Consider the following 11452-nt stretch of genomic DNA (forward strand, 5'->3'; position numbering starts at 1 on the left):
TTCCAAGGCTAAACCTTAAGAGACCTTGCAGCTCCCTCTTTTGCCTTGAGATGTTGGTGCAAACGTTGGCCTGAGATGGCCACACCTTAAAGGAGTAGGGAATGAAAAACTATGTCTTGGCTAAGTTAACACCCTCACCAAGCTGCCAGCTAAATGCAGCTACAAATGTGAGCCCAGTAGATCAACAGAAGAATTTCCCACTGAACTCACAGAATAAATGCATCATTGTAGTTTTAAGCCTCTTAATTTTTAGGGTGGTCTATTATACAGGAATAGGTAACTAATACAAACTTATGAGGGAAAATACTTCTGTCTCCATTGTTAATAGATGAATAAGCTCATATTCAGAAACGTTAAGAAACTGGCTTACATTCCAAAAACTAGTCTTAGAGGCAGGGCTAGATTCAGAACCATGCCTCTGACAATAAGTCAAGGGTACTTTTCAAGTCATCACTGCTGCCTCATCCACCTCCCACAGAAACCTCAGTCAAGATCTGGGGTTGATGTAAATGGGAGCCACTCCCGGTATCCATAACACATGGTATTACCCATACTAATACCATGTCTTCTGGGAAGCTGACATTTCATTCCCTGCGCTTCACTGTGGTCTGAATCTACACGGCATCCTATTTGAGAGCACCGTTTACTCCATGCTGCAGTCACTAAGATCTCCCCAGGAAATGGAAAGATCATAACAGCTGCCCTGCCTCTTCCCTCAACCTCCCTGCCTCTCTGCTTTGGTTTCTAGCTCCTCCTCACATCCCGTCCCACGGAACAATTCCTTGTACATAGCGGGTGCTCATTGCATATTTGTGAAATGAACAGATACATACATTAACTTCCTTTCAAGATGGCGATACGATGGCCACTTAAAAACCTCACCCTATTCTTCCTTATCGCTCTGTGTATGGAGGAAAGCCTTAAGGCTCTCCAGCTATTGATGGAGCCCTGCCACGTCCCATTGACTGTGCTTTAGTTGTTCCATCTTGCAAGGTAATATGGATGAATGGGTCTTGGCTTTGAAAAAGAAATGAAGGTAGGGTTAAGTTGCCTGCTTGTTGGCAGACTACCTCTATGTATGTCCCATTTCTTTTTATTATTATTATTGTTTAGCTCATTTATTCATCTAACCAATTTCAGGTGAAAGTCAGGCACAATGTGCCAGCCACTATCAGAAGCTGACTATTCAACTGTGAAGAAGATGCCATGTCTGCCTGTAGGAATCACAAGGTCTAGGGCATTGGAGACCCTTATGGTGACAACTACCATTTACTAAGCCTGGAGTATGCAAGCACTGTGTTCAGTGGGAAGTTAGTAATGTTATTCCCATTTTACAGTTTTAGAGAATGTGAGGTTTAAGGAAGAGCAGTTTAAAATGACAAAGATATTCCTCTTAAGGAAAATTTGTACATATTTGTGTCTATATTTATACTCAGGATCCTAAAATGTACTGCTTCAACATAAAATTCTGGCTTTGTGAGGGGAGCGGAGAGTGAAAAAGAAAAAAAAAAGCTTAAAATGTGTGCATGCTAGAGAAGGAATACAATTTTTTTCATTTTAATTATTTTCAGAGGTTTTATTTATTGTAGCAATATTTTAACTACTTAAAGAAAAGTGTATTCTTTGGAAGTATCTTCCTATGATCCCACCTACTAACACAATTTTTTTTTTTTTTTTTTTTTGCTTCCCTCTCTAGTCTGTGTCCATATGGTGCATTTCACACAGTCTAACCAAGGTGTATATGTAGTTTTTTGTTTTTGGTTCTACCAAACAGGGAGGAGAATTTGTTCAACACTGTGGTGTTTAATCTTCACATTTTGCAGACAGGGTTCCTGGGTGAGGCTTGCCGAGTTGTACTTCTGGCAGAAAGCATGTGCAACTGTTAAATTATGTTAGTGAAATAACTTTCATTACCTCAATCCCCCAAAGCAAACAGTTCCTCCCCACCCAAAACAAAAGCTCTGGTTCCCAGACTTCATTTCATTTGTGTTTGCCATGAGTTCTGTGACCCACCCTGGTATTCCCTGTCATTTTTTTCTACCAGACATAACAGATACCAGCCCAACACAGAGGGGAAGAGAGAAAAGGCCTGGACAGCAAGAAAGGACATAACATTGTATCCATCACAAATTAAAAATGCCTTATCTCAGCTACATCCAACAGCATTAACCAAACACCAGCTCTGGGCTCCACACTTCGGTAGACCCTGCAAAGGCCACGATAAAGTATCAGCACTGTGTCCTCTGGGAAAAGTTACACCCTCCCTCAGGAGGGAGACATCAAGTGCCTATAGCAGAAGTCAGCAAACTTTCCATTAAGTGATAGACACTAAACATTTTAGGCTCTGTGGGACAGAGAGGCAAAAGAAAGTAAATTTCCACAAAATTTACTGACAAAAGTTAATATTTATAGACACTGAATTTAAATTTCATGTAATATTCACATGAAACAAAATACTACTCTTCTTTTGAGTTTTTCAACAATCTAAAAATGCAATAGCCATTCTTAGCCTACAGGCTGCATAAAAACAGGCAGTGGGATCAGATTAGCCCCATGGGCCGTAGTTTGCCAACCCCTGAGGAATAAGACAAAAGCAAGCACAGAAAATGGCTGGGGATTAGCCTGCAAAATGAATGACACCAAGACAGAAGTCCAGAGAGGTGAGAGGTGCGGTGGGGTGGGGTGGGCTTGTCCAGTCAGGAAGACTTAATGGAAGGGATGGGATTTGAGCAGAGCCTTTAAGGGAGGGTAGGATTTGGCTGCATAAAACAGACTGGGAGAACATTCCAGCAGAACCGATGAGCATGAGGCAAAGGCACAGAGGGAGGAAAGATCATGGGCCAAAGGAGCCCTATGAGGTGTTTCCCCATCCTTCACTGTGACACACCTCTAGCTCTCCAAGGCTTCTGTGACACACCCTGGGCCGGGTGCTTATGAAGGGGAGGGGCCCCGTGGGCCTGTGGGAGGAGGCCTTTAAATGACCATGATTAATCATATTATATGAATATTTACAGTATTCATCACCCAAACTTGTTGGAAACACTGAGATCCATCAGATCTGTAGTTTAAAATTGATAGAGGACAAACACACAAGGCTTTGTTTCTCTTCATCAGGAGAGTTCCAGGTTTCAATTAGTCACCTATCTTAAGGAAGTTCAATGGACAACGAGCTTTCCTCAGGATCTTAACAATATTCTAATCATACCAGGAAATGCCACATGGCCTAACCCAAGTTTCCATGGCCAATCTCAAAGTTTTAATCAAGTTAGGAATGGCAAGTAGCTTTCCTTGGTGACATTTACCTTTTTCTACATGTTTTTGTTCCTACTTGCAACTTGAATTTTCTCTAAGAAGTTAGTAATTCATGGATACTAGTAAATGGTAGATACCTTGAAAAAAATGTTCTTCCTGGATGACTTTATCTATTCCCATGATTTCACCTCCTGCTCATAAAATGCTACTAATTCCCAGATCTGTATCTCCAGCCCAGATACTTCCCTAGAGGTTCAAATTTAGCAGTCCAAGTTCCTGCTGGGTGTCTCCACCTCATCCTCCCACAGGCTGGGCAGCAGCCTCCAAGATCACCCCCAAAGATCTCCACCTCTTGGTACTCACGCCCTGGGGTAATCTCCTTCCCTTGAGTATGGGCTAGACCTAGTGACTCACTTCTAGCAGCTACAGGGTGGCAGGGTTGATGAGATGTCACTTCTGATATTAAGTTACAGAAAGACTCTGGATTCCATCTTTCTTGCCCTTTCTTGCTCTTCTGCTTGCTCATGTTGCTGGAAGCCAGCTGTTATGTTCTGAGCTGCCCTATGGAGAGACCCTGTGGCAAGGAACTGAGAGACGCTGACAGCAAGGGAAGACCTAAAGCCCTCAGGACAACAGCTCCAGATGAAGCCACTTCTACTAACAACCATGAAGACCTTGGAAGTCTTCAACAGAGACTACAACCCCAGCCAACAACTTGATTGCAGCTGTGAGAGACATGCATCCCAAGACACGCAGCTAGGCAGTACTCACAGTGAGCCACAGAAACTGAGATAATAAATGTGTGGTGTTTGCAGCCACTAAGTTTTGAGGTAATTTATTCCACAAAAATATATAACTGATGCATCAGCAAACTTCCTAAACCTGTTCCTACCCCTAAATTCTCTGCTTCCGTTGCCAAGATCACCATGCATCCACTCACCTAGGTTGACAATAGGTTTGTCAGACACCCTTCATTTGTGTTTCTTATATCTACAAAAGCTCAAATGCTTTCATATTTTTCAATCACAATAGGTATGACTTAGTAAGCCGAAAATTTGCCTTCTGTTCCATTTGGAAATCAAGCTATTTGTGCAACATAACATGCTGCAGCAGGAACTTGCTGTATTTCTATGTGATTTTCTGCTAGCAACAATATTAATGACATCATACTAGATAACTTTCCACAGATAACCAACCCTGGGAAGTGTCTAGAGTGATAGAATGGGAGAAGGGAGAGTCTGGGAAACTCTAGAAAACAATGCCTGTAGCTTGAAAGTCAACCACAGAAATAGGGAAAGAACAAGCATGGATTAAAAGACAGACGTGGGTCCTGGTCTGGTCTATGCTACTAATCTGCTGTGTCCTTGGCAACTCACTTGCCTTCCAGGAGCCTCAATTTCCTCTTCAAGAAAATGAGGGGGTTATATTTTAATGAAGAGCAGAACTATGGATGGGTTGCTTCAAGTTGAACTAAGGAGCTTGTCAAACTTCAGATTCCTGTCCCTGATACTCATACCATGCTGATTCAGTAGGTCTGAGATGTGGCCTAGGTATCTGTATTTCTAAAGCGACCAGCTCACTGAAGTATATCCAGGTATAGAAATCCTGAATTTGATCCTCTCAAAGGAAATTTACAATACTAATGTTATAATTACTAACCATTTATACTGTATGCAAATTCTACTTTGTATGTACTTTCTAAAACATACAAAAAATTAAAAATGTATAGGATTATTTCGTATGCATGCATATATATGTAAAGGGATTCTGTGCACAATTTCCAAGGTATGTGGGGTGGGGCTTCCCTTACAATACCAAGGAGCAGTTCTTGGACACCAGCTAGGTATCCTACAATGCAACCCAGTTCTGACATTATCTACCAGAGATAGCATCAGATTCTACAGGTTAAGGACTCAGTCTCACGAGACTGCCCTCCACTTGAGATGCCAATCACATACTCATGTTGTTATCTGTGTTTCTGACTAACCGGCTACAGACTGTAAGTTCCAACAACCCCCTTCTTGGGTTGTAGGTTAAGGACTCACTCATACAAGACTGCCCCCTTAGATGCCAATCCTAAGTCCTTCAGATGCCAATCCTAAGTCCAGGTTGTCACCTGTACTTCTGACTGAATGGCTATAAATCAGATGTTCCCATGACCCTTCTTGGGTTTAATTCATCTGCTAAAGTAGCTTACAACTCAGAGAAACATTTTACATACCAGATCACAGGTTTATTATAAAGCAGGTAACTTGGGAACAGCCAGATGGAAGAGATGCCTGGGACAGGAGGAAGAGCTTCCATGCCATTTCTGAGTGCACCACTCTCCCTAAATGTCAACAAGTTCACCGATTGGGAAGCTCTCCAAATCCTCTCGTTTTTGTGTTTTTATGGAAGCTTTATTACATAGGCATGATTGACTAATTCACTGGACATTGGTGCTTGATTCAACTTCCAGCCCATCTCTTCTCCCCAAGAATCAAGGGTTGGGACTGAAAGTTCTGCCCCTCTGTTCATGGTTGGTTCTGCTGGCAACCAGTCCCCCATCCTTAGGTGATTTCCCAAAGTCACTTCATTAACATAAACCCAATGGTGGTGGAAAGGGACTTGTTATGAATAACAAGACACCCATTTCACCTTTTTGGCTCTGAAGCTTTTCAGGAACTGAGGAAAAGAGACCCAAAATATATAACAAAAGGTGCTCCCATTGCTCTTATCACTCAGGAAATTCCAAGAGTTTTGGGAGTTGTGAGCCAGAAACTGTGGACAAAACTCAAATATATATGAGAAATATATTTTGGTCACCTGAATGACAAAATATATATTTCCTATATATCATGATATTACGTATTTTTCCCATTTTATCTTCTTCCAAAACCCTAATGGATCTTCTTACGTAGTCACTAGGACACATCCACCTCATTGGAATACCCACCAAAGAGTATGACAGGTCTATTAGAATTGGGTGAAGAGAGGCACAAAAGTCCAGAAATACCAAAGACAGGTTAGCACGTGGATTTCTTACATTCACAATACTGCTTGGTATTGCATGGGATAATGAGAAGTAAAAGATATTGTCCCAAAAGAATTTACAGACTAGATAAGAATGTGTGTGGAGGGGCACGTAAGAGTTAGCCCTTCTTCACTGAACCTGAAAGCCAATCTCAACAGTGTCACACTGTATCTGTTCAGGCTGCCATAACAAAATACCATAGACTGGGTGGCTTGGGTAATAGGCATTTCTTTCTCACAGTTCTGGAGGCTGGGAAGTCCAAGATCAAAGTGCTAGCCTAATTAGCCACTATAGAAAACAGTACGGAGGTTCCTCAAAAAATTTAAAATAAAATTACCATATAATCCAATAATTCCACTACTGGGTATTTACCCAAAGAAAACAAAAACATTAACTCAAAAAGACACATGCGAGGTTCCGGAAGATGGCGGCGTAGGAGGACGCGGGGCTCACAACGCGTCCTGCCGATCACTTAGATTCCACCTACACCTGCCTAAAGAACCCAGAAAACCGCCAGAGGATTAGCAGAAGGGAGTCTCCGGAGTCAAGCGCAGACTAGAGGCCCACGGAAGAGGGTAGGAAGGGCGGCGAGGCGGTGCACGCTCCACGGACTGGCGGGAGGGAGCCGGGGCGGAGGGGCGGCTCGCCGGCCAAGCAGAGCCCCCGAGTCTGGCTGGCAAAAGCGGAGGGGCCGGACGGACTGTGTTCCGACAGCAAGCGCGACTTAGCGTCTGGGAGGTCATAAGTTAACAGCTCTGCTCGGAAAGCGGGAAGGCTGGAGGACAAAGGGAGGGAGAGCTGCTGAGCCCCCGGACGGCAGAGCTCAGCTTGGCGGGGAACAAAGGCGCCAGCGCCATCTCCCCCGCCCATCCCCCAGCCAAAATCCCAAAGGGAACCAGTTCCTGCCAGGGAACTTGCTCGCTCCGCGCAAACACCCAACTCTGTGCTTCTGCGGAGCCAAACCTCCGGCAGCGGATCTGACTCCCTCCCGCTGCCACAGGGCTCCTCCTGAAGTGGATCACCTAAGGAGAAGCGAGCTAAGCCTGCCCCTCCACCCCCCGTGCACCTTGCCTACCCACCCCAGCTAATACGCCAGATCCCCAGCAACACAAGCCTGGCAGTGTGCAAGTAGCCCAGACGGGACACGCCACCCCACAGTGAATCCCGCCCCTAGGAGAGGGGAAGAGAAGGCACACACCAGTCTGACTGTGGCCCCAGCAGTGGGCTGGGGGCAGACATCGGGTCGGACTGCGGCCCCGCCCACTAACTCCAGTTATACACCACAGCACAGGGGAAGTGCACTGCAGGTCCTCACCACGCCAGGGACTCTCCAAAATGACCAAACGGAAGAATGCCCCTCAGAAGAATCTCCAGGAAATAACAACAGCTAATGAACTGATCAAAAAGGATTTAAATAATATAACAGAAAGTGAATTTAGAATAATAGTCATAAAATTAATCGCTGGGCTTGAAAACAGTATACAGGACAGCAGAGAATCTCTTGCCACAAAGATCGAGGGACTAAGGAACAGTCACTAGGAGTTGAAAAACGCTTTAAACGAAATGCAAAACAAAATGGAATCCACGATGGCTCGGCTTGAAGAGGCAGAGGAGAGAATAGGTGAACTAGAAGATAAAGTTATGGAGAAAGAGGAAGCTGAAAGAAAGAGAGATAAAAAAATCCAGGAGTGGGGGCGCCTGGGTGGCGCAGTCGGTTAAGCGTCCGACTTCAGCCAGGTCACGATCTCGCGGTCCGTGAGTTCGAGCCCCGCGTCGGGCTCTGGGCTGATGGCTTGGAGCCTGGAGCCTGTTTCCGATTCTGTGTCTCCCTCTCTCTCTGCCCCTCCCCCGTTCATGCTCTGTCTCTCTCTGTCCCAAAAATAAATAAAAAACGTTGAAAAAAATTAAAAAAAAAAAAAATCCAGGAGTATGAGGGGAAAATTAGAGAACTAAGTGATACACTAAAAAAAAATAATATACGCATAATTGGTATCCCAGAGGAGGAAGAGAGAGGGAAAGGTGCTGAAGGGGTACTTGAACAAATTATAGCTGAGAACTTCCCTGAACTGGGGAAGGAAAAAGGCATTGAAATCCAAGAGGCACAGAGAACTCCCTTCAGACGTAACTTGAATTGATCTTCTGCACGACATATCATAGTGAAACTGGCAAAATACAAGGATAAAGAGAAAATTCTGAAAGCAGCAAGGGATAAACGTGCCCTCACTTATAAAGGGAGACCTATAAGACTCGTGACTGATCTCTCCTTTGAAACTTGGCAGGCCAGAAAGGCTTGGCACGATATCTACAGTGTGCTAAACAGAAAAAATATGCAGCCGAGAATCCTTTATCCAGCAAGTCTGTCATTTAGAATAGAAGGAGAGATAAAGGTCTTCCCAAACAAACAAAAACTGAAGGAATTTGTCACCAAGAAACCAGCCCTACAAGAGATCCTAAGGGGGATCCTGTGAGACAAAGTACCAGAGACATCACTACAAGCATAAAACATACAGACATCACAATGACTCTAAACCCATATCTTTCTATAATAACACTGAATGTAAATGGATTAAATGCGCCAACTAAAAGACATAGGGTATCAGAATGGATAAAAAAACAAGACCCATCTATTTGCTGTCTACAAGAGACTCATTTTAGATCTGAGGACACCTTTAGATTGAGAGTGAGGGGATGGAGAACTATTTATCATGCTCCTGGAAGCCAAAAGAAAGCTGGAGTAGCCATACTTATATCAGACAAACTAGACTTTAAATTAAAGGCTGTAACAAGAGATGAAGAAGGGCATTATATAATAATCACAGGGTCTATCCACCAGGAAGAGCTAACTATTATAAATGTCTATGCGCCAAATACCCGAGCCCCCAGATATATAAAACAATTACTCATAAACATAAGCAACCTTATTGATAAGAATGTGGTCATTGCAGGGGACTTTAACACCCCACTTACAGAAATGGATAGATCATCTAGACACACAGTCAATAAAGAAACAAGGGCCCTGAAGGATACATTGGATCAGATGGACTTGACAGATATATTTAGAACTCTGCATCCCAAAGCAACAGAATATACTTTCTTCTCGAGTGCACATGGAACATTCTCCAAGATAGATCATATACTGGGTCACAAAACATCCCTTCATAAGTTTACAAGAATTGAAATTATACCATGCATACTTTCAGACCACAATGCTATGAAGCTTGAAATCAACCACAGGAAAAAGTCTGGAAAACCTCCAAAAGCATGGAGGTTAAAGAACACCCTACTAACGAATGAGTGGGTCAACCAGGCAATTAGAGAAGAAATTAAAATATACATGGAAACAAACGAAAATGAAAATACAACAATCCAAACGCTTTGGGATGCAGCGAAGGCAGTCCTGAGAGGAAAATACATTGCAATCCAGGCCTATCTCAAGAAACAAGAAAAATCCCAAATACAAAATCTAACAGCACACCTAAAGGAAATAGAAGCAGAACAGCAAAGGCAGCCTAAACCCAGCAGAAGAAGAGAAATAATAAAGATCAGAGCAGAAATAAACAATATAGAATCTAAAAAAACTGTAGAGCAGATCAACGAAACCAAGAGTTGGTTTTTTGAAAAAATAAACAAAATTGACAAACCTCTAGCCAGGCTTCTCAAAAAGAAAAGGGAGATGACCCAAATAGATAAAATCATGAATGAAAATGGAATGATTACAACCAATCCCTCAGAGATACAAACAATTATCAGGGAATACTATGAAAAATTATATGCCAGCAAATTGGACAACCTGGAAGAAATGGACAAATTTCTAAACACCCACACTCTTCCAAAACTCAATCAGGAGGAAATAGAAAGCTTGAACAGACCCATAACCAGCGAAGAAATTGAATCGGTTATCAAAAATCTCCCAACAAATAAGAGTCCAGGACCAGATGGCTTCCCAGGGGAGTTCTACCAGACATTTAAAGCAGAGATAATACCTATCCTTCTCAAGCTATTCCAAGAAATAGAAAGGGAAGGAAAACTTCCAGACTCATTCTATGAAGCCAGTATTACTTTGATTCCTAAACCAGACAGAGACCCAGTAAAAAAAGAGAACTACAGGCCAATATCCCTGATGAATATGGATGCAAAAATTCTTAATAAGATACTAGCAAATCGAATTCAACAGCATATAAAAAGAATTATTCACCATGATCAAGTGGGATTCATTCCTGGGATGCAGGGCTGGTTCAACATTCGCAAATCGATCAACGTGATACATCACATTAACAAAAAAAAAGAGAAGAACCATATGATCCTGTCAATCGATGCAGAAAAGGCCTTTGACAAAATCCAGCACCCTTTCTTAATAAAAACCCTTGAGAAAGTCGGGATAGAAGGAACATACTTAAAGATCATAAAGGCCATTTATGAAAAGCCCACAGCTAACATCATCCTCAACGGGGAAAAACTGAGAGCTTTTTCCCTGAGATCAGGAACACGACAGGGATGCCCACTGTCACCGCTGTTGTTTAATATAGTGCTGGAAGTTCTAGCATCAGCAATCAGACAACAAAAGGAAATCAAAGGCATCAAAATTGGCAAAGACGAAGTCAAGCTTTCGCTTTTTGCAGATGACATGATATTATACATGGAAAATCCGATAGACTCCACCAAAAGTCTGCTAGAACTGATACATGAATTCAGCAAAGTTGCAGGATACAAAATCAATGTGCAGAAATCAGTTGCATTCTTATACACTAACAATGAAGCAACAGAAAGACAAATGAAGAAACTGATCCCATTCACAATTGCACCAAGAAGCATAAAATACCTAGGAATAAATCTAACCAAAGATGTAAAAGATCTGTATGCTGAAAACTATAGAAAGCTTATGCAGGTAATTGAAGAAGATATAAAGAAATGGAAAGACATTCCCTGCTCATGGATTGGAAGAATAAATATTGTCAAAATGTCAATACTACCCAAAGCTATCTACACATTCAATGCAATCCCAATCAAAATTGCACCAGCATTCTTCTCGAAACTAGAACAAGCAATCCTAAAATTCATATGGAACCACAAAAGGCCCCGAATAGCCAAAGTCATTTTGAAGAAGAAGACCAAAGCAGGAGGCATCACAATCCCAGACTTTAGCCTCTACTACAAAGCTGTCATCATCAAGACAGCATGGTATTGGCA

This window comes from Panthera uncia (genome assembly GCF_023721935.1).
Source record: "Panthera uncia isolate 11264 chromosome B3 unlocalized genomic scaffold, Puncia_PCG_1.0 HiC_scaffold_1, whole genome shotgun sequence".
NCBI lineage: Eukaryota > Metazoa > Chordata > Mammalia > Carnivora > Felidae > Panthera > Panthera uncia.